We start from the raw sequence: 24,282 nt of genomic DNA, 5'->3' as shown, positions 1-24,282 counted from the left end.
AACATGAGATTGTATGAGCGTTCTCCAAAATGAGAGATAATTGATAAATACTCATTGTTGATCCTTGGGCTCACAGTAGTGATCTTGGTGCTAATAATAGCCTCAGACTTCAGACAGTATTGCAAACTCTCAGGACAACAGTTTACTATGACAGTGCTTAATTGTACAAAAGACAAAATACAGAATGAGACAACTTGGGCACATGAAAAAATTCTTCTATGCTTCCCCTCGGTTCTTCCATTGATAATCCTCAGTTTGTGCTCTCTTTACTGTTTCGACCAACTGTTACCTAATATCTCCTTATGTGGCCTGGTGTCAAATTTCGTTTGATAACGCTCCTGTGAAGCACCTTCAGATGTTTTACTATGTTAAAGGTGCTATATAAATGCAAGTTGTCATTGCCCTCAGAACCTTTCATAATTTTGAAAACCTCTATTAGATCCCCTTGATCTTCTCTACCAATGAGATAAAAGCCCTTATTTTGACCATTTTCAACATTATAACCTTCACTTTTAGTATCATTTCAGTGAATCTTTGTTGCACCTTTTCCATGACTCTTAATATCCTTCCTGGGTGCCCAGAACTGCAAACAATATTCCAACACTGGTCTAAGTAGTCTCTTGTAAAAATTCAACATCAATAACTTACTTTTGTATTCCACGTCCCTATACACAAAATCCGGAAAATCATTTGCTTTTTATGGCCTTTTCCACCTTCACTACTACCTGTGGTGTAACGATACTCTGAGATCTCTCTCTGCCTCCACTCTGCAAAGAATCTTACTATTTAGGGTATACTCCCTTCTACTTCGTTTTCCCAAAAAGCATTACTTCACACTTCTCTGCATCTGTGTACTCCACTAACCTCTCTATCTCCTCCCACAATCTCCTGCATTCATAGAATGATACAGCACAGTAGGAGGTCATTCGTGCCTGTGCTGACCCTTTGGTAGAGCTATCCAATTAGCCCCAGTCCCCTGCTCTTTCCCCATAGCCCTGCAATTTCTTTCCTTTCAAATATTTATCCAAAATATCCCCATCCTCAATGATGGTGGAGCCCAGCACGTGAGTGCAAAAGACAAGGCTGAAGCATTTGCAACTATCTTCAGCCAGAAGTGCCGAGTGGATGATCCATCTCGGCCTCCTCCCGAGGTCCCCAGCATCACAGATGCCAGTCTTCAGCCCATTCAATTTGTTAGATCCGTGATTCTGAGGGTATGCTGTTTTTCAATAACCACACGGATGCTGTAACTTAACAATAAACAGGTATTTACTGGAGGAGGGTAGTCTCAAGGCTGGGGGTGCAGAGGCATGCACAAAGCTTATATACAGGTGTGGTCACTGCCGGTACTACAGTATACAGGAGCTGTAAAAGTAGTTCTGTCTTAAAGGCACATACACTACAATTCCTCCCCTTTTAGATTAGTAGTACCCCTAATATTCAAATAACAATTAACACTAACATGTACATTAAACAACAATAGTCCATTTATAGATTCAGTCTTTGGGGCGGCTTCCTGACCCTTTCGGGATAGCGCCTTTCCTGAGGTTCTTGTTCTTGGTGCCGAGGCGATTCTGACCCCTTTTCATCGGGTAGTTCATCGGGTTCCACTGCTACTGGTTCTGAGGTAGATGCTACCGGTATGTCGGGTTCATCCCCAGGTACTTGAGACATGGGGTTGACGCGTTCCTGTGACGCTAAGATCTGATCGACGTGGCGTCTCACAATGTTCTCCCCGACATCCACTGTGTACATTAATGGCCCCTGCCTTGTGCATATCGTTCCGGGTTGCCATTTCTCTGTTCGATAGTCACGGGCCAAGACTGGTTGCCCTACATTGAAGCTCCTTGTTGGCTTCTCATTGATGTGCTGGAATTGTTTGTCCTCAACATTTCTTCGCACATTTGGTCCGAGCAAGTCCAGACGAGATCTCAACCTTCGGTTAAAGAACATCATGGCCGGGGTCTGGTTGGTAACTGCATGTGTCGCGTTTCGGTAGGCTAATAAGAAATTGTCCATCTTATGCTGTAGTGGAATTTCATCATCGCACATGGCCTTTATCGCCTTCTTAAAGGTTTGTACGAACCTCTCAGCCAATCCATTTGTGGCTGGATGATACAGGGCGGATGTGTAATGCCTTACCCCATTCCTTCTCATAAATTTTTGAAACTCTTCGGACACAAACTGTGGTCCATTATCAGAGCAAATCTGCTCTGGCAAACCGTTTCTGGCAAATATGGTCCATCGGACTGCAATCGTTTTCTCTGTAGTGGTTGAAGACATTTTTATCACCTCAGGCCCACTTTGAATGAGCATCCACTGCTATTAAGAACATTGAGTCCATGAATGGACCAGCAAAATCAATATGCACCCGTTGCCATGGAGAGGAGGGCCACTCCCATGGGTGTAGAGGGGCATGTGGTGGTGTATTTTGGACCTTCTGGCATCCTAAGCAGCTCTTAGTTAGGTCTTCGATTTGTTGATCGATTCCCGGCCACCACACATAAGCCCTAGCAAGGCTTTTCATTTTCACTCCCCCCCCAGATGACCTTCATGTAGCTCATTTAGCACTCTCTCCCTTAACTTGGGTGGAATCACCACTCTGGATCCACACATCACTGTCCCCTGGCATACTGACAGCTGTTCTCTTCTGGATGAGAATGCTGGCAACAGTGAGTCGCCATGTGTTGGCCATCCCCTCACCGTCAAATCATATACCCGAGACAGCGTCTGATCATTGCAGGTCTCCTTCTCTATATCCACGTTCGTTACTTGGAATCGTTCAATTATTGACGAATAAAATATCTCGATAGGGTCTACTGCTGGTGCTTCCTCCACAGTAGGCAGTGGCAGGCACGATAGCCCATCAGTGTTCCCATGCTGTTTCGTGCCTTTATATTCTATTTCATATTGATTCGCCCCTAGAAACAGGGACCATCTTTGTAACCGTTGAGCAGTCATCACTGGAACGCCCTTCTTAGGATTAAAGATGGAGACAAGTGGTTGGTGGTCAGTCAGCAAGGTGAACTTCTGCCCATGCAGACAGTGGTTGAATTTTTTTACTCCCCATACTAGGCTGAGGGCCTCCCTGTCAATCTGGGCATAGTTGCGCTCGGCTGAGGTTAGTGAACGAGACGCAAAGGCTACTGGCCTCTCCAACCCATCTGGGAATTTGTGCGACAGCACCGCTCCAATACCATAGGGTGGTGCATCACATGCCAAACGAATTGGTAGTGCTGGGTTGAAATGGGCCAACGCCTCTTTTGATGTGATCAATTCTTTACACTTCTGGAAAGCTCGTCTACGTTCGTCATCCCACTTCCATGGTACCCCTGTTTGCAGTAGGGTGTTCAGTGGGTGTAATACCGTGGACAAATTTGGTAAGAACTTGTGGTAGTAGTTTACCAGCCCGAGGAACGACCTCAGTTGTGACACATTTTCCGGTGCTGGAGCCTTGACTACTGCCTCAATCTTTTCAGGGGACTTATGTAACCCCTCTTCATCGATGACGTGGCCACAATACGAGATCTGTTTCTGGAAAAACTCGCACTTGTGGCGATTAGCTCGTAGCCCATACTCCTTTAATCTGGTGAGCACCTTCTCCAAGTTGGCGAGGTGATCACTGTCATTTTCGCTCGTGACCAAGATGTCGTCCAAATAACACTGGGTCCCTGGAATCCCTTGCAGGACCTGATCCATTGCCCTTTGCCAGATAGCCGGAGCCGAGGCTACTCCGAACACCAGCCGGTTGTATTGATAGAGACCTTTATGCGTGTTAATCGTAAGGTATTGTTTCGAAGCTTCTTCTACCTCCATTTGCAAGTACGCCTGGGCTAGAGCAATTTTGCTGAAGCGTTTACCTCCAGATAGCGAGGCAAAAATATCCTCAATTCGTGGAAGCGGATATTGTACCGTGTGAAGGACTGGGTTCACGGTCACCTTAAAATCCCCACAGATGCGGACCTTCTTTGGTTCCCCAGGCGTATTACTCAACGACCTCTTCATTACAGGAATGATGGGTGTAGCCCACTCGCTCCAGTCCACTTTGGACAGTACTCCTGAACATTCCAACCCTTCCAGCTCTGCTTCAACAGCTGGTCTGATCGCATAAGGCACTGGTCTGGCCTTCAGAAACTTTGGGCTTGCATTTTCCTCTATTTTAATCATTGCTGTTATGCCTTTTAGTGTTCCTAGTCCCTCCTGGACCACTTCTTTTGCGTCAGTTAGCATTTTTGACAGTCGTCCAGGTGTGACGTCGTCATCCTTTTTGGCCTCAACCTTCAGTGCCTGTATGGAATGCCAATCTAATTGTATCTTCCGGATCCATTCACGTCCTAGCAGTGGTGGCCCTCCATCTGGCAATACATATATATCCATTTTAGGTATTTCCTGGCCTTTATATATCACTTTCACCCTTATTTTTCCTTTGGGGTAGACTTTTTGCCCCGTATACGTCTTCAAGACAATCTCTGTAGCTTTCAAGTGTATATGTGAAAATAGCCGCTTGTAGTCGCTTTGGTTTATGACTGTTAGGGCTGATCCTGTGTCCAATTCCATTTTCACTTGGACTCCGTCTATCTTGAGTGTAACCCAGATAGTCTGGTGATCCTCCATTTCGGTTACCTTATGTAGTTTCAGACAACCCAGCTCCTTGCTTCCGGAGTCTGTGTCACTTTTCTGTTCGTCTGAACCACTGTCTGTAGAAGTGCCTTACTTCTTAGCTCTGGGTAATGACTCAATACACACTTGGATTCGTCAGATGGACAGGCCTTTTATTTCACTTCTTGCAAGGGGAATCAGCACCTCTACTCAAGGGGTAAGGCTACTATTCCAATGATACAGCGTAAGCGTTCCATATTTATACAGTGTAACAAACAAGTTTAATTGACATTCCTTTGTTCCTCTATCAGGATACATTTTAGATTAATCATCAGGTATTAATGACATATTGACAGAAGGATCCTGGACACATAAGTCAACGGTTAAGATATAACAGGATATGAATCGTGTAACCGGAGGTCCTCCTTAATTTTAATCATGTATCTGGAGACTAGGTCTAACAAGTTATTAAGTCACTGGGTACTTCAAATGAAACCCATTGTTTCACTTCTACATTCTCATTAGGTGGGCAGACATCTGTTCTTGGCTGTAATCCAAGTACGTGCAATAGCTCTAGTTACACATCGACTCTTGACCGGTGTCAAGTCTGAAAACTTTTACCTAGCAAGCACCTGAAATTAACCCCTTATAATATGTAGATTTCCTCATTCCCCCCTTTTGTCCTTTCTAAGGACAATCTATTTCGCTAAGTTTAAGAAATTCTACATCAAAGGTCTCACCCTTAATATCCTCATATTCAGACATCATTGGTACTGGAGGAGTGGACGTTAATGAGGAAAGGACTTTTGTACACAATAATTTTAAACAACCAATCAATAAACTAATTAAAATTATAATCATCACAATTGCAATTAAGACTTCCAAAATTTGCTTTCCTAATGCTCCTCCCCATCCTGAAATCCAATCCCACATGGACCACGGTTCAGGTTGACATAGTTTCTCTACAGCCTCCTTTATGTGGTTTACCAGGTTGGTGATATTTTCTGAGTTATCTGGAATATAGGTGCAACATTTGGTTTTTATGATTGCACATGTGCCCCCTTCTTTTGCCAACAAATAGTCCAGAGCCATGCGGTTTTGTAAAGCAACAGTGCGCAAAGCCACCATTTCTGCGTTTACATCACTGAGAGCATCAGCAGTATCATTGGCTATTTGTTCCAACACTGCTGCCATGTTTATAGATTCTCTTGCTAGCTTCCCTGTTCCATACCAGGGAAATGCTATAGCAAAGAACCTTTCAGTTTCTGTAATGGCTCGTTTTGCTCGTGTCCCAGGGTGGCTATCCAAAGATGAAATATGATGTATATAGGGCACTACATATCCCAAATAACATGACCCAGTCCAATTTTGTGGTAACCAAGGGTATGCTCTATGCCCACAGATGAAATAGGTGTTATTATAGGCTTCAAATTTGTTCCATATCTGGTGCATCATTCCTATTCCTTGTTCTCCTTTCCAGATTTTTTTCTACTAGTCAAATTTTGTACTGTGGACAGGTTCCACCGTCCCCAATAGGGCCATTCGACTGCACCCGGTGGTTTAGTAGTAGTTTTAGTCGAAGTGTAGTTACATTTGCACTCACTCCATCCAACCATCAATCCTTCTCCATTGTCGTTTACCAGACAGACTTCTTTTGTTTTATTTACGGTTCCCATTGACGTCACTAATAGACTCTCTGGATTCCTTCGATTATCATATTGGGGATGAAACCACCCTTAAAATTTATAAGGTTGTATCCTGCATCTTTCCATTCATTTTCCAACTGATCTGGGTTTAAACTATTTTGGGTCTGAAATGTACTGGCTGCCTCCTTATTCCAGGTGGTATTAGACTGTAATAACCACCCTACCATCTCTTCTATTTCGAAGGGAATGGGCCTTAGAGGTATTCCACCCTCTGCGTACACGGGGATGTGGCTACATATCCAGCATTCGGCAAGGTTCTGTCTTTTAGCGTACAGATAACTCATGTATACAAAGGTATTAACTTGATGATAGTTATGCTTATTTAACAGTCTTCTACTTCTCCCTCCTTGTTTCTTAGCGGTCCTATTAATTTTTCTTTTCTGAGTAATTGATGTTGAAACGAGGGGTTGTGTAAAAGGATTATCACATAACATTGACTTAGCTGTCAGGGCCAGTCCTCCCCTTGAATTACCATTGCAGATAACCCCTCCGTTCGCAGTTTTGTCACTTGGTAATACAGTATCAGGGCATGTGACCCATAGCTTATCAAGCCTTTGTCCACTATCTTCTTCTACTATCTTACCCTGTCTTACCCTAAGATTTAGGGGCTGATACGGGGGTACCTGCATAGTATGGTCCTGGAGCTGGGCTTTCATGGTCTCATTATAACATAAAAATATAAAAGAGATTTTTGGTTAAAAGTACACATTCTTTTATACATGGTTTGCCTTGCAGAGGATCTGGGTAAATCCATATGGCAGTTTCAATTATCGTTAACAAAGGGAACAGTCTTATTAGAGTCCAAATCCAATTCATCTTGGCAGTGTATCGTCTTCAACTGATGCCTTCTTACAATGGGACGCATGTATCCATGTTGGTCGCTCCTTTACTTTTACAGCGGTGTTTGTGGTCAGGAGTACTTGGAAGGGTCCCTCAAATCTGGGTTGAAGGCCATTCTTTCACTTGAAGATTTTTATGTAGACGTTATCTCCTGGCTCGAAAGTATGGCACTTTCCTTCAGCGGGATCGACCTGGGCTTCCTTCACCTCTTGATGGAAGCTAGAAATGCATTTGGTTAGTGCAATGCAATAACTCAACATAACTTCCTCCATTTTATGAATGTCCATTTGTTTAGCTGTTAAAGGTGCCGAAAAGGGCAATCTCTGTGGTCTTCCCATGACGATCTTGTGAGGCGACAATCCTGTAGTTCTGTTGGTAGCAGACCGCATTGTCATTAAAGCTATGGGTAATAAACCAACCCATTTAAGTCGAGTTTTTTTACACAGTTTTGCAAGCTTATTTTTCAGCATCCCGTTATATCTTTCCACTAGTTCAGCCGACTGTGGATGATAACTGCAATGGAGGTGCTGGTTAATCTGTAAGGCTTTGCATAGTTCCTTAATCACTGTTCCCGTAAAATGGGACCCATTGTCACTTGACAGTTTTGCTGGTATCCCAAAGCGAGGTACAATGTCCTTCAATAAATATTTAGCAACAGTAGTGGCGCCACTCTTTCTACAAGGAAACGCTTCAATCCATCTTGAAAACATATCAACAATAACTAATACATATTTAAAGCTCACACACACAGGTAGTTCAATAAAATCCATTTGCAAGTGTACAAAAGGGCCCATGGGTTTTGGGTGGGATGCGGGCTGTACCTTCTTTATTTTCCCTGCATTCATGGTCTGGCAGATAATACAATTTTCACAAATTTGTTTTGCCAATTTTGAGATTCCTGGTGCATACCAGGTCTTGAGGATATAGTCCGCTATCCCCCCTTTGCCCGCATGGGTGAATTTATGAACACATCGGGCAATTGGTGATAGTAATGATTTGGGTGCCACCATGCGGCCGTCATGATGAACCCATAAGCCGTCAGTGTTTTTAAAACAATGATTAACAACCCATTCCTTTACTTCATCAGAACTGGCCCTATCTTGATGGGTCAGCACATCATCTAAGGACGGGGGCTGCGGTATCTCTGGCTTTTCCCTAACAGGGAAGGCTGAAACTTGTCGTTCAGTACTTTATATAGCTACTGACTTAGCAGCGCTATCTGCAGCAGCGTTTCCAAGCGCAACCTCGTCTAAATGCCCCGTGTGCGCTTGGCACTTAATAATTGCAATCTGTTTACGTCTCTGAATAGCTAGTAAAAGATTTTGCACCTCGTGCATTTTTAATCTGGGTTCCCGACGAAGTCAGGTAACCGCGAATCTTCCAAATTTGTCCATAATCGTGAGCTACTCCAAAAGCATATCGAGAGTCAGTATAGATATTTACAGACTGCCACATAAATTCATAGAGACATCTCCTGATAACAGAAAGGAGTGTTCTTCCTCAAATTCTTCTACTTTTACTGTGAGGGGAGTCGATTGATTCAAGCGTTGTAGTATTCCAGCCAATCCAGCTATCGGGGTCTTTTTCCCATTAACAGGCATTCCTTCAGAATATCCGTTCCCTAACACCGAAAAGGTTGCTCCTGTATCTACTAAAATGAAACAACGGGCATTTGGTGGTCTGTGGCGCCTGGGGCTGCTGGTGTCAGTCAGTAATTCTGATCTCTATTTCTCCTAAATCCCTGTCCGTTTGTAGGGTAACCTCCTGACTGGTCCGAAAAAGGGTTATGGACAGTGAAATTAGGACCTTTATTCTCTAACGGAGGTCCATTATTGGAGGCTTGGTTCTGACGATTTTTCGCAGGGCATTGGTTTGCCCAATGTCCGGGTTGTCCGCAATTGTAACAATTACCAGATCGTCCATACCCTCTTAGTCTACCACGTCTTCCTCTATATTCCCCTCTATTCATCCTTCTATAGTTACCTTATTATCCTACCATAATAGAGGAGAGAGGTGTATCTTCGGGGTAATTTTTTTTTTTCCTTCTGACTCAACAAACAAAGAGGCAGCCTTTTTATCTGGCTGTTCTCTATTTCTCTCTTGTCCGTTAAACATTCCTCGAGGCAAGTAATTCTTTCTATGTTAAATGAACCATCTGAGGGAAAGGGTCTAGTCTTATTTACAGTCCATTTGGACCAGTTCAGTAGGTGATCAATGGATGATTGACCACAGTTCTTTAACATAAAGGCTACTGGCGTGCCTTTCTCGGGTGGCTTCAGCCCATTCAATTTGTTAGATCCGTGATTCTGAGGGTATGCTGTTTTTCAATAACCACACGGATGCTGTAACTTAACAATAAACAGGTATTTACTGGAGGAGGGTAGTCTCAAGGCTGGGGGTGCAGAGGCATGCACAAAGCTTATATACAGGTGTGGTCACTGCCGGTACTGCAGTATACAGGAGCTGTAAAAGTAGTTCTGTCTTAAAGGCACATACACTACAATTCCTCCCCTTTTAGATTAGTAGTACCCCTAATATTCAAATAACAATTAACACTAACATGTACATTAAACAACAATAGTCCATTTATAGATTCAGTCTTTGGGGCGGCTTCCTGACCCTTTCGGGATAGCGCCTTTCCTGAGGTTCTTGTTCTTGGTGCCGAGGCGATTCTGACCCCTTTTCATCGGGTAGTTCATCGGGTTCCACTGCTACTGGTTCTGAGGTAGATGCTACCGGTATGTCGGGTTCATCCCCAGGTACTTGAGACATGGGGTTGACGCGTTCCTGTGACGCTAAGATCTGATCGACGTGGCGTCTCACAATGTTCTCCCCGACATCCACTGTGTACATTAATGGCCCCTGCCTTGTGCATATCGTTCCGGGTTGCCATTTCTCTGTTCGATAGTCACGGGCCAAGACTGGTTGCCCTACATTGAAGCTCCTTGTTGGCTTCTCATTGATGTGCTGGAATTGTTTGTCCTCAACATTTCTTCGCACATTTGGTCCGAGCAAGTCCAGACGAGATCTCAACCTTCGGTTAAAGAACATCATGGCCGGGGTCTGGTTGGTAACTGCATGTGTCGCGTTTCGGTAGGCTAATAAGAAATTGTCCATCTTATGCTGTAGTGGAATTTCATCATCGCACATGGCCTTTATCGCCTTCTTAAAGGTTTGTACGAACCTCTCAGCCAATCCATTTGTGGCTGGATGATACAGGGCGGATGTGTAATGCCTTACCCCATTCCTTCTCATAAATTTTTGAAACTCTTCGGACACAAACTGTGGTCCATTATCAGAGCAAATCTGCTCTGGCAAACCGTTTCTGGCAAATATGGTCCATCGGACTGCAATCGTTTTCTCTGTAGTGGTTGAAGACATTTTTATCACCTCAGGCCCACTTTGAATGAGCATCCACTGCTATTAAGAACATTGAGTCCATGAATGGACCAGCAAAATCAATATGCACCCGTTGCCATGGAGAGGAGGGCCACTCCCATGGGTGTAGAGGGGCATGTGGTGGTGTATTTTGGACCTTCTGGCATCCTAAGCAGCTCTTAGTTAGGTCTTCGATTTGTTGATCGATTCCCGGCCACCACACATAAGCCCTAGCAAGGCTTTTCATTTTCACTCCCCCCCCAGATGACCTTCATGTAGCTCATTTAGCACTCTCTCCCTTAACTTGGGTGGAATCACCACTCTGGATCCACACATCACTGTCCCCTGGCATACTGACAGCTGTTCTCTTCTGGATGAGAATGCTGGCAACAGTGAGTCGCCATGTGTTGGCCATCCCCTCACCGTCAAATCATATACCCGAGACAGCGTCTGATCATTGCAGGTCTCCTTCTCTATATCCACGTTCGTTACTTGGAATCGTTCAATTATTGACGAATAAAATATCTCGATAGGGTCTACTGCTGGTGCTTCCTCCACAGTAGGCAGTGGCAGGCACGATAGCCCATCAGCGTTCCCATGCTGTTTCGTGCCTTTATATTCTATTTCATATTGATTCGCCCCTAGAAACAGGGACCATCTTTGTAACCGTTGAGCAGTCATCACTGGAACGCCCTTCTTAGGATTAAAGATGGAGACAAGTGGTTGGTGGTCAGTCAGCAAGGTGAACTTCTGCCCATGCAGACAGTGGTTGAATTTTTTTACTCCCCATACTAGGCTGAGGGCCTCCCTGTCAATCTGGGCGTAGTTGCGCTCGGCTGAGGTTAGTGAACGAGACGCAAAGGCTACTGGCCTCTCCAACCCGTCTGGGAATTTGTGCGACAGCACCGCTCCAATACCATAGGGTGGTGCATCACATGCCAAACGAATTGGTAGTGCTGGGTTGAAATGGGCCAACGCCTCTTTTGATGTGATCAATTCTTTACACTTCTGGAAAGCTCGTCTACGTTCGTCATCCCACTTCCATGGTACCCCTGTTTGCAGTAGGGTGTTCAGTGGGTGTAATACCGTGGACAAATTTGGTAAGAACTTGTGGTAGTAGTTTACCAGCCCGAGGAACGACCTCAGTTGTGACACATTTTCCGGTGCTGGAGCCTTGACTACTGCCTCAATCTTTTCAGGGGACTTATGTAACCCCTCTTCATCGATGACGTGGCCACAATACGAGATCTGTTTCTGGAAAAACTCGCACTTGTGGCGATTAGCTCGTAGCCCATACTCCTTTAATCTGGTGAGCACCTTCTCCAAGTTGGCGAGGTGATCACTGTCATTTTCGCTCGTGACCAAGATGTCGTCCAAATAACACTGGGTCCCTGGAATCCCTTGCAGGACCTGATCCATTGCCCTTTGCCAGATAGCCGGAGCCGAGGCTACTCCGAACACCAGCCGGTTGTATTGATAGAGACCTTTATGCGTGTTAATCATAAGGTATTGTTTCGAAGCTTCTTCTACCTCCATTTGCAAGTACGCCTGGGCTAGAGCAATTTTGCTGAAGCGTTTACCTCCAGATAGCGAGGCAAAAATATCCTCAATTCGTGGAAGCGGATATTGTACCGTGTGAAGGACTGGGTTCACGGTCACCTTAAAATCCCCACAGATGCGGACCTTCTTTGGTTCCCCAGGCGTATTACTCAACGACCTCTTCATTACAGGAATGATGGGTGTAGCCCACTCGCTCCAGTCCACTTTGGACAGTACTCCTGAACATTCCAACCCTTCCAGCTCTGCTTCAACAGCTGGTCTGATCGCATAAGGCACTGGTCTGGCCTTCAGAAACTTTGGGCTTGCATTTTCCTCTATTTTAATCATTGCTGTTATGCCTTTTAGTGTTCCTAGTCCCTCCTGGACCACTTCTTTTGCGTCAGTTAGCATTTTTGACAGTCGTCCAGGTGTGACGTCGTCATCCTTTTTGGCCTCAACCTTCAGTGCCTGTATGGAATGCCAATCTAATTGTATCTTCCGGATCCATTCACGTCCTAGCAGTGGTGGCCCTCCATCTGGCAATACATATATATCCATTTTAGGTATTTCCTGGCCTTTATATATCACTTTCACCCTTATTTTTCCTTTGGGGTAGACCTTTTGCCCCGTATACGTCTTCAAGACAATCTCTGTAGCTTTCAAGTGTATATGTGAAAATAGCCGCTTGTAGTCGCTTTGGTTTATGACTGTTAGGGCTGATCCTGTGTCCAATTCCATTTTCACTTGGACTCCGTCTATCTTGAGTGTAACCCAGATAGTCTGGTGATCCTCCATTTCGGTTACCTTATGTAGTTTCAGACAACCCAGCTCCTTGCTTCCGGAGTCTGTGTCACTTTTCTGTTCGTCTGAACCACTGTCCATCACCTTGTGTACCTTTTTGTACTTCTCCTGTGGAGATTTCTTACTGTTGGTTTTCTTCCCAGACCTGCTGACTCTTGCTATGTGTCCTGCTTTTCCACACTGTCTGCACACTTGGTCCTTGAACCAACAATCCTTCTGGTCATGTGTTGTTCTGCCGCAGCGATAGCACTTCCCTGTTCCATAGGACATTTCATTGGTGCCATATTCTTGCGGTCTCCGTTGTATCTCTGCAGTGCCCCTTGCGGCTGCTTCGTGTGATACTGCCATACTGAAAGCCTTGTCCAGCGTAAGATCCTTTTCTGATAGAAGCCGTTTCTGAGTTCCTTCACTTTGCAGCCCACACACAAAATTGTCCCTTAACGTATCTGCTAGTCCCGCTCCAAACTGGCAGTGTTTCGATAGCTTGTGCAGTTCCGTTAGGTACTCAGCATTGCTTTCGTCTTTGTGTTGGTTCCTTTTATGGAACTTAAATCGTTCTGCTATCAGCAGCGGTGTGGGGTTTAAGTGGTCCTGTAGGATTTCTACTATGCTTTCAAAATTCTTGTTCACCGGCTTCTCTGGGGTTATTAGATTTCGCAGTAACCCTTAAGTTTTTGCACCCATGGAATTTAACAAAACCAGTGCTTTACTAGCATCTGGCACTTCATTTGCCCTGCAGTACACCTCAATACGTTCCACATATGTCGCCCAATCTTCGACTTCATTGTCGAACGTAGAGATACTGCCACTCTTCGGCATCCCTGGGTGTGATTTAACTGTCAAAAATGGCGTCTCCCGCGCTTCCCCTTCTTCTCCGCTGGCACAAAATGGCATCTCCCGCGCTTCCCTTCCTTCCCGCGCTCGCCCTTCTCCGCTGCGGCTTCTAAAAATGGCGTCTCCAGCGCTCTTCCTTCTTCTCCGCGGCTCAATGTCATCTCCCGCGCTTCCCCTTCTTCTCCGCTGGCACAAAATGGCGTCTCCCGCGCTTTCCTTCCTTCCCGCGCTCGCCCTTCTTCTCCGCTGTGGCTTCTAAAAATGGCGTCTCCCGCGCTCTTCCTTCTTCTCTGCGGCTCAATGGCGTCTCCCGTGCTCTCCCTTCTCCCCGCGGACCCTGTTCAGCCCGTGAGCCCTGGCTGTGCCCTGCGCGTTCTTCTTTTTATTTATTTTTTTTTTTTTTTCGACGCCGCTCGGTCTTTAACCCGGCTGTTGCTTTACCCTCTCTCCGGTTTTTTTTTTTTTTCTCGACGCCGCTCGGTTTTCAACCCCCGGCTGCGCCCTGTGCGCTTCACACTCTGTCTTACCCCGTCGACGCTGCTCGGCTTTCTCTCTGCCGTCGGTCTGCTCCAGCCGCCGCTGCCCGGGAAGGGTTTGTGCTGGACCTGTCGTCAGTCTCTTGCTGATCGTTGTGGCTGGGGAACCAAGCCCAGCTCTCCACAGCCTCCCCTGCGATGTTCACTCTCTGCCTGACGACTGGGAGGTTGCTCGCGGTCGACGCCCATGTTCCTGGCCTCGCCTTTTTTTTAGTTGCAGGTAGATTCGAATCGACACTCGTCGCCACTGTTAGATCTGTGATTCTGAGGGTATGCTGTTTTTCAATAACCACACGGATGCTGTAACTTAACAATAAACAGGTATTGGAGGGTAGTCTCAAGACTGGGGGTACAGAGGCATGCGCAAAGCTTATATACAGGTGTGGTCACTGCCGGTACTACAGTATACAGGAGCTGTGAAAGTAGTTCCGTCTTAAAGGCACATACACTACACAATTCACTCCACGTGATGTCAAGAAACGGCTGAAGACACTGGATACTGCAAAGGCTATGGGCCCTGACAACATTCTGGCAATAGTACTGAAGACTTGTGCTCCAGAACTAGCTGCGCCCCTAGCCAAGCTGTTCCAGTACAGCTACAACACTGGCATCTACCCGGCAATGTGGAAAATTGCCCAAGTATGTCCTGTCTACAAAAAGCAGGACAAATCCGACCCGGCCAATTACCGTCCCATCAGTCTACTCTCAATCATCAGCAAAGTGATAGAAGGTGTCGTCGACAGTGCTATCAAGCGGCACTTACTCAGCAATAACCTGCTAACTGACGCCCAGTTTGGGTTCCGCCAGGGCCACTCAGCTCCTGACCTCATTACAGCCTTGGTCCAAACATGGACAAAAGAGCTGAACTCAAGAGGTGAGGTGAGAGTGACTGCCCTTGACATCAAGGCAGCATTTGATTGTGTGTGGCATCAAGGAGCCCTAGCAAAACTGAAGTCAATGGGAATCAAGGGGAAAACTCTCCATTGGTTGGAATCATACCTAGCACAAAGGAAGTTGGCTGTGGTTGTTGGAGGTCATTCATCTCAATCACATGACATCACTGCAGGAGTTCCTCAGGGCAGTGTCCTAGGCCCAACCATCTTTAGCTGTTTCATCAATGACCTTCCTTCCATCATAAGGTCAGAAGTGGGGATGTTCGCTGATGATTGCACACTGTTCAGCACCATTCGAGACTCGTCAGATACTGACGCAGTCCGTGTCCATATGCAGCAAGACCTGGACAACATTCAGACTTGGGCTGACAAGTGGCAAGTAACATTCGCACCACACAAGTGCCAGGCAATGACCATCTCCAACAAGCGAGACTCTAACCATCTCCCCTTGACATTCAATGGCATTACCATCGCTGAATCCCCCACTATCAACATCCTGGGGGTTACCATTGATCAGAAACTGAACTGGACCAGCCATATAAATACTGTGGCTACAAGAGCAGGCCAGAGGCTGGAAATTCTGCGGCGAGTGTCTCACCTCCTGACTCCCCAAAGCCTTTCCACCATCTACAAGGCACAAGTCAGGAGTGTGATGGAATACTCTCCACTTGCCTGGATGAGTGCAGCTCCAACAACACTCAAGAAGCTCGACACCATTCAGGATAAAGCAGCCTGCTTGATTGGCACTCCATCCACCTTCAACATTCACTCCCTCCACCACCGGCGCACTGTGGCTGCAGTGTGTACCATCTACAAGATGCACTGCAGCAACTCGCCAAAGCTCCTTCAACAGCACCTTCCAAACCCGCGACCTCTACCATTTAGAAGGACAAGGGCAGCAGACGCATGGGAACATCACCACCTACAAGTTCCCCTCCAAGCCACACAACATCCTGACTTGGACCTGTATCGCCGTTCCTTCACTGTCGCTGGGCCAAAATCCTGGAACTCCCTTCCTAACAGCATTGTGGGTGTACCTACACCATATGGACTGCAGCGGTTCAAGGCGGCGGCTCACCACCATCTTCTCAAGAGCAATTAGGGATGGGCACTAAATGCAGGCCTAGCCAGCCAGCGACACCCACATCCCATCAATGAATAAATTTTTTTTTTTTTTAAATTCCCTTTTGAGAATTAAAATTGAATCTGCTTTCAGGCAGTGCTTTCCAGATCACAACTCGCTGTGTAAAAAATGTCCTCATGTTGCCTCTGGTTCCTTTGCCAATCATCTTAAATCTGTGTCCTCTGGTTACTGACCCTTCTCGCACTGGAAACAGTTTCTCCTTATTTATCTCTATCAAAACCATTCATTATTTTGAATACCTCTATCAAATCTCCTCAACCTTCGCTGCTCTAAGGAGAACAACCCCAGTTTCTCTAGTCGCTCCATAAATGAAGTCCCTCATCCCTGGTACCATTCTAGTAAATCTCTTCTGCACCCTCTCTAAGGTCTTGACATCCTTCTTAAAGTGTGCTGCCCAGAATTAAACAATACTCTAGTTGAGGCCTAACCAGTGTTTTATAATGGTTTAGCATAACTTCCTTGCCTTTGTACTCTATGCCTCTATTAATAAAGCCAAGGATCCAACATTCTTTTTAACAGCCTTCTCAACTTGTCCTGCCACCTTCAACGATTTGTGCACATATACCCCCAGATCTCTCTGTTCTTGCTGCCCCTTTAAAATTGTATCATTTAGTTTAGATTGCCTCTCTTCATTCTTCCTACCAAAATGTATCACTTCACACTTCTCTGCATTAAATTTCATCTGCCATGTGTCCGCCCATTCCACCAGTCCATGTCCTCCTGAAGTCCATTACTATCCTGTTTACTACATTTCCAAAGAGCAGTGGTCTTAATACCGACCCCTGGGGAACACCACTGTATACTTCCCTACAGTCTGAAAAACAACCGTTCACCACTACGCTCTGCTTTCTGTCCCTTAGCCAATTTCTTACCTACACTGCCACTGTCTCTTTAATCCCATGGGTCTACGATGTGGTACTTTGTCAAATGCCTTTTGAGAGACCATATACACTACCCTCGTCAATCCTCTGTTACTTCAGCAAAGAACTCGATCAAGTTAATCAAACACGATTTGCTTTTAACAAATCCATACTGACATTCATTTATTAGCCCATACTTTTCCAAATGCCAATTAAATTTATCTCGGATCATTGTCTTTAAAAGTTTCCCCATCATGAACATTAAGCTGACTGGCCTGTAGTTGCTGGGTTTAACCCTCTCCCCTTTTATGAATGGGGGTGTAACATTTGCAATCCTCCAGTCCTCTGTCACCATCCCCATATCCAAGGAGGATTGGACGATTGTGGCCAGAGCTCAGTAACCTAGGATGCATCCCATCTGGACCAGGTGACTTTTCTACTTTCAGAACTGCCAATTAAGTACCGCCTCTTTATCTATTTTTATCTTATCCAATATCGCTACTACCCCCTCCTTTACTGCTATATTGGCAGCATCCTTTTCTCTAGTGAAGACAGATGCAAAGCATTCATTTAATACCTCAAGCCATGCCCTCTGCCTCCATAAGAATATCTTTTGGTTCCTAATTGGCCCCACCCTTCTTTTGACTACCCTTTAAGTATTTATGGGGGCAAAATTGGGTCACGCCCCCTTTGGGGCGCTAACTTCGCCGGGGCACTTAAAGTAGCACCCTGGAAAAGTTAGCACCCCCACGCCCGGAATTCACTAGTAGCGCCCCAAGAGGGAGGGGCGGGGCGCTACTGGAAGTGCCCCGCCAACCTCTTGGGGAGCTGCAAGTGAATATCGTGGCGCTACGTGCCGCGGTACTGCAGGCCTTCCTCCCCTTATTAAAGGGGAGGTGCCTAGCGCAGCACAACCCGGGGCCCAGCTGGGCCACCAGGGATCGGAGTGCTGGCAAAAGAGTCCGGTAGTCAAGAGAAGTGCCAGGCTCACGGAGCGCAGCCGGCACCCCGCGGGGGTGCTCACAGGAGGCCGGGGGCAGGTGCTGGCAGGCAGCCAGCAACAAAAATGGCCACCCTGCACCTCCCCTTTAATTTGCACTAGCGGCTACTGCCACCGCTAACCTCCTGCTGAATTTCACGGGAGGGGTTAGCGGCACCGCGCCCGGGCGCTAATTGCTTTGCGCCCCATTAGCTGGAGGTGCAAATCAACTGAATTTCTCCCCCATTATATGTTTATAAAAGACTTTAAGGTTCCCTTTTATGTTAGCCACTAATCTATTGTCATACTCTCATACCCTCCCTTTGCCCTCTTTTAGATCTCCTCTGTACTTTCTATATTCAGCATGGTTCTCTACTGTATTATGAACCTTACATTTGTCATAAACCTCCTTTTTCTGTCTCATTTTAATCTCTATGGGAGAGAAATTCGGTATCAACCATTCTGGGGCGCTAACATCGGCTGGCCGCAAACTTTAGCGCCGGCAACCGCGAAATTAATCTCCAGCGCCCCTGGAGGTGATTGAAGCACTAAATCAAGCGCTACACACTGCTCTTAGGACACTAACATCAGGGAACGGGACGCTACCTCAGAGCGCTACTCAAGCTCATGCGGTCAATTACCTAGTCCTCACACAGACTGGTGCCTTCTAGTTCTTAAATGGGAGGGTCCATAATGCTGCACAACCTCACCCTGATCATGGCTGATTTTGACCTGGGCCTGCAAGGAGGTGCAGTTCTTCAACCAGGAATATCATGGCTGCTCAGGGGCCCAGGGAGAAAGCTTGCCAGTTCAGCGACCAGGCATTGGTGGCTTTGGAACGCCAAAGGGCAGAGCTGTTTCCAGACACTGGCAGGAGACCATTGCCTGGGAGTTCACAAGGGTGTGGAGAAAGGTGGCCCATTACATCTCGTCCAGGAGCCTGGTCCAAAGGACTCACCCAATGCCACAAGAAGTTCAACGACACTCGGGTGGTCAGGGTGAGCAGATGCCTGAAATACCTCTACATCCCACCATCTCAACCTCACTGTGCAGACGGTATAAAGTGCAAAATCCCCAACACTCACCCAACAACTATGCCCATCTACTAAAAGTCAGATCCACTTCTCACATCGTGCAGATATTAACGGCTATTCAACTATGGTAGGTACATCTGCCAAACACATGGCTCCACTCTCACTCACACGCTGTCCTTTTTCTTGCAGGCCATGATTGCTCATAACAGGAGGGAGCAGCAACGCACGGGAGGAGATCAGGCGGAGCTGCACCTCCTCACACAGCTGGAAGAGCGAGTGCACAGAATCATCGCGAGCCATGTTGTGGGCGCTGTGGCAAACGGAGAGGTTGACCCCTTGTCGACAGCAACGGTATGTACATCATTTCTCCCTCCTCTCTCATACCACTTGCCCGTCACAACATGAGCCCTTCCCACTTTCCATCTAAGTATACTATCTCCATTCCTTGCTCCCTTCCTGCCTCCCTACCCTCACGTTAAACCCACTCTTGTGCCTTCCTGCATTTAGATAGTGAGCCACCATCTGACCAGCCTGTCCCTCAGCCTCCCAGTGGCAGCGACACGGGAGAGGATCAGGAACACCAAAGCTGAGCCTTACTGCCTGCGTCTCCCGAGGACAACACATCAGATACTGGGGCCACGCGGTCACTGGAAGGGAGCAGAGGAATTGGCTCTGATGTGGGTGAAGCTCTGGGACCCAGCGGGCTGCAGAAAGCCATGGGGAAAGGGAAGCTCGGGGGCCATCTCCCCAGAGGGCGAGTGTGTGCATGAGTTCTACTGCACAAGACTCGGATGAGGACCTCAATATCGCAGTGATGAATATTCAGGTGATGAGCATGCATACTGAGCTCATGGGTGCAATGGCAAGGGTGCCCAAGAGCATGGATGCACTGGCTAGGAGCGTGGAGGAGTCCGCCGCCAGCACAGCTGTCATCTGTGCAGATTGACTTGCAGGGAGACTGTGGAAACCCAAACCCCATGCCGCATGTAATGGGTGAGGTGGCAGCAGCTAATGCAGCACAGACCGAGGCAACGCAACAGCTTAGTGCTGGAATTGAGTCATTGGTTGGTGCCATCCAATCTCAGACTGCTCTGATGCAGTCTCAGATTGAGGCCACACAAGCGCTGACTGCTGCCATCGTAGCTGGGTCGGTCATTGTCCACCGGGGGTCTGACGGTGCCCGCAGCAGGCAAGCGATCAGTGCTCGAGCAGATTGCTCCGGATGCTGAGGTTCTGCTCCAGGGGAGTAGCAGTGTGTTGGTCGAGCAGGAAGGTGCTGTCCTCTCTCAGGATGACAACATTCCTGCTCCCACCACTGCCACTCCATCATTTCACTTGCCACAACCTGTAACCCAGCCAGCCCAGACTGCTGCCACCTGTGCAGAATTGGTGATGTCTGCAGCCGGGCCCTCCAGGCCCAGAGCTGGTCGAGGGCATCCTTCAAGGCCATCTGCAGTCTCTGGCTCCCAGATTCAGCAGCCTTCCACTAGCCTTGCTGCAGCCACTGGGGCCATATTACGGAGGAGCAGTAGGGTTGGAAGGGGTGGGGGGGGGGGGGTGGAGTGCGAATGGAAGGGAGATCATTGAAGAAGGTCGAATAACTAAAATTTTTAGACCAAATGGGGGGAGTGTTTGTACCAAAGTTGGATGCATTTGTAAATATATTGTTCACTTTTTAAGAATTATTTTGATGCGCTAAGAACCAGTTGTGTTTGTTAATAAATTGTTGTTTATTTGTTATTGGTTGTGCTTAATAAGACACAGTTGTTCATAATTTTAAAATGTATTTTAACATTACAAATTTCCTCATGTTTCTCATTGGAACTTTGGCCGGTCATAGGGGCTGCAGGCTGGCTGCAATGATGTGGTTGTTGAACCCAAATGCCATCTTCTGTCTCATTCATTGGAAGCACTGTGTTATGAGGTGCTCATGAACGGGCCTTGCAGAAGCAGCATTGAGCGCCTCCCTCCCACGTTGTTGTTGCTCCTCCTCCCCGAGTTGGTCCACGAATCCCTGGTGACAATGGCTGGGTCCTCAGAATTGCGAGGTTGTGAAGCATGCAGCACACAACTAAGAAAACCGATACTCGATCAGGGCAGTACTGCAGGGCTCCTCCAGTGTGGTCAAGACACTGGAACTGTTGCTTCATAGAAACATAGAAGATAGGAGCAGGAGTAGGCCATTCGGCCCTTCAAGCCTGTTCCGCCATTCAATGAGATCATGGCTGATCATTCAAATTCAGTACCCTGTCCCTGCCTTCTCCCCATATCCCTTGATCCCTTTAGCCTTAAGAAATATATCCAACTCTTTCTTGAATATATTTAATGAACTGGCCTCCACCGCCCTCTGTGGCAGAGAATTCCACAGGTTCACCACTCTCTGGGTGAAGAAATTCCTCCTTATTTCAGTCCTAAATGTCCTACCCCTTATCCTTAGACTATGACCCCTGGTTCTGGACTCCCCGACCATCGGGAACATCCTTCCAGCATCTAGTCTGTCTAGGCCTGACAGAATTTTATAGGTTTTGATGAGATCCCCTCTCAATCTTCTAAACTCCAGTGAGTATAAGCCCAATCGACACAATCTCTCATCATACGTCATTCCTGCCATCCCAGGTATCAGCCTGGTGAATCTTCGCTGCCGATTCAGCACGCCGATCGTCTGTTCTATGTGGTTCCTAGTGGTGTTATGGCTCTCATTGTACGAGAGCTCACCAGGAGTATGGGGTTACAGAGCGGTGTCATCAGCCAGGTGCAGAGTGGATAACCCTTGTCCCCGAGGAGCCAGCCGCGAGCTTGATGCAGTGGTTGGAACAGTCCTGGGATACCAGTCTGGCGCAGGATGAATGAATCGTGGTTGCTGCCAGGATAGCGGGCATTGACGGCGAGGATGCGCTGTGGTCGCACACCAACTGGATGTTGAGAGTGGTAACCTCTGCGGTTGCAGAACACCTCTGCATTTTCATGAGGTGCCCGCAATGCCACGTAAGTGCAGTCAATGGCGCCCTGAACCATGGGGAAGCCCACTATCCTAGCGAAGCCACATGCGCATTCATGTTTTTTTGTCTCGGGTCATGGGGAATGAGATGTACTCCCTTCGCCTTCTGTAGAGAGCATTTGTGACCTCCCGGATGCAGCAATGGACAGAGAACTGAGAGATGTTCGCAATATCCCCTGTTGAAACCTGGAAGGAGCCGCTGGTGTAGAAATTGAGAGCTACTGTCACCGACAGAGGCATCCTGCTCCCGAGTTGAGGCTGGAGCTCTATGACCACCTCCTTGCTGAAACGGAGCCTTCTAATACACTGCTCCTCGGACAGATGATATGACAATTGCTCCCAGAATAGCCTGGGAGGGTAAGGTGTCCTGTGGAGAGCCCTGTTGGCCCTCCTCCCTCTGGCCATATTTTCCACTCTCTCTCCACCTCCGCTGCCTCAGACAGTGAAGCTGGAGGGCAAGGCACTGTGCCAGTACAACCCCCATTAACTCTTCTAAATGTGGTAGTACCAAAGGTAACAGAAATGGGAACCTGATAAGTCTTGCTGACGACCAAAACTCCTTCAACTAGCAAACCGTTAAATCTCTCCAAATGCCTCTCTCAACCTGCATAGGCAGAATTGATTGCCGAAAGGAAAAAACAGGAAGCGCACAGCTTTAAATAGTGCTCCCCAGCTCCCAGCCGACTGCAAACCGTCCCCTCTACCTGTCGTTCCTAACAGCAGGCGCTGAGGCAGGGGGCGAGAATCATTTTCCGGTCCGGGGCGATGCGTGCTTGGATGACGTCATGGTCTCCAGGCGCAGGAGATCGTGGCAGTAGTGTTTAGCGCCACCGCAAACCGCCAGGTCAATTTCGTGAGCGGCGCTAAAATCACCGCGCCCAGGCAGTAAGTCATTAGCGCCCCTTGGCGGTGCTACCCAACCAAATTCCCCCCTCCCCCCCGATATCTTTTGTCTTCTAGGGAGCTGTAGCTTTGGATGACCTTCCTTTCTCCCTCATGGGAGTTTGTCTATTCTGCACCCGAACCATTTCCTCTTTGAAAACCACCTATTATTCAACTACTGTTTTGCCTACCAATTTTTCATTCCAATTCACCGGAGCCAGGTCCCTTTTCAACTCACTTAAGTTTGCCTTCCTCCAGTTACGTATTTATATGTTTGATTGTTCCTTGTCCTTTTCCATAACTATTCTAAACCTATGATCACTGTTCCCAAAATGCCCCCCCACTTAAACATGCTTCACTTGCCCCACTTCATTCCCCAGAACTAGATCCAGCACCGCTTCCTTCCTCATTGGGTTGGAAACACACTGATCAAGAAAGTTCTCTTGCACACATTTCAGGAATTCCTCTCCTCTTTGCCCTACACACTGTTACTATCACAGTCTATATTTTGATAATTGAAGTCCCCCATTATCACTGCTCTATAGTTCTTGGATCTTTCTGTAATTTGCCTACAAATTTGCTCTTCTATCTCCTTCCCACTATTTGGTGGCCTATAGTATACACCCAGTAGTGTTCTCGCTCCTCTATTGCTCAACTACGTAATCCCTCTGCCACCCCCTCCCTCCTTACTTCCCCATCTTTCCTGGATACCTTGTAGCCAGGAATATTAAGTTCACAATCCTACTCTTCTTTAAGCCAGGTCTGTTATTGCCACTATATCATTGTCCCATGTGGCGGCTTGTGACTGCCGCTCACTAACCTTATTTACCACGCTACATGTATTTATGCACATGCACTCCAAACCCATCTTAGACTGCCTCACATTTCCCTCTGTCTGATCCCTCCTATTTCTGAACTATTCTTTACTCTAGTGCTATTTATCTATCTCAGTCCTCTGTGCACCTCGTTTCTTCTCTCTAATGTTTCATCCTGGTGCCCATCCCCCTGTCAAATTAGCTTAAATTCTTCCCCACAGCACTAGTTAATGTTCCCATGAGGACATTGGTCCCAGCTCTGTTGAGATGCAAATCGTTCATCTTGAACTTGGGTGTGCACTTGGGATGCTGTAACCTGCAGGGCTACAGACCAAGAGCTGGGAACTGGGATTAGGCTGGATAGCTCTTTGTTGGCCGGCATGTACATGGGCCGAAATGGCCTCCTTCCGTGCTGTAACTTTATGATTCTATCAGGTCCCTCCT

This window comes from Somniosus microcephalus, chromosome 13 (genome assembly GCF_052327205.1).
Source record: "Somniosus microcephalus isolate GS21.2 chromosome 13, FLI_Smic_1.0, whole genome shotgun sequence".
Lineage (NCBI taxonomy): Eukaryota > Metazoa > Chordata > Chondrichthyes > Squaliformes > Somniosidae > Somniosus > Somniosus microcephalus.
Note: the sequence above shows the minus strand (reverse complement) of the source record.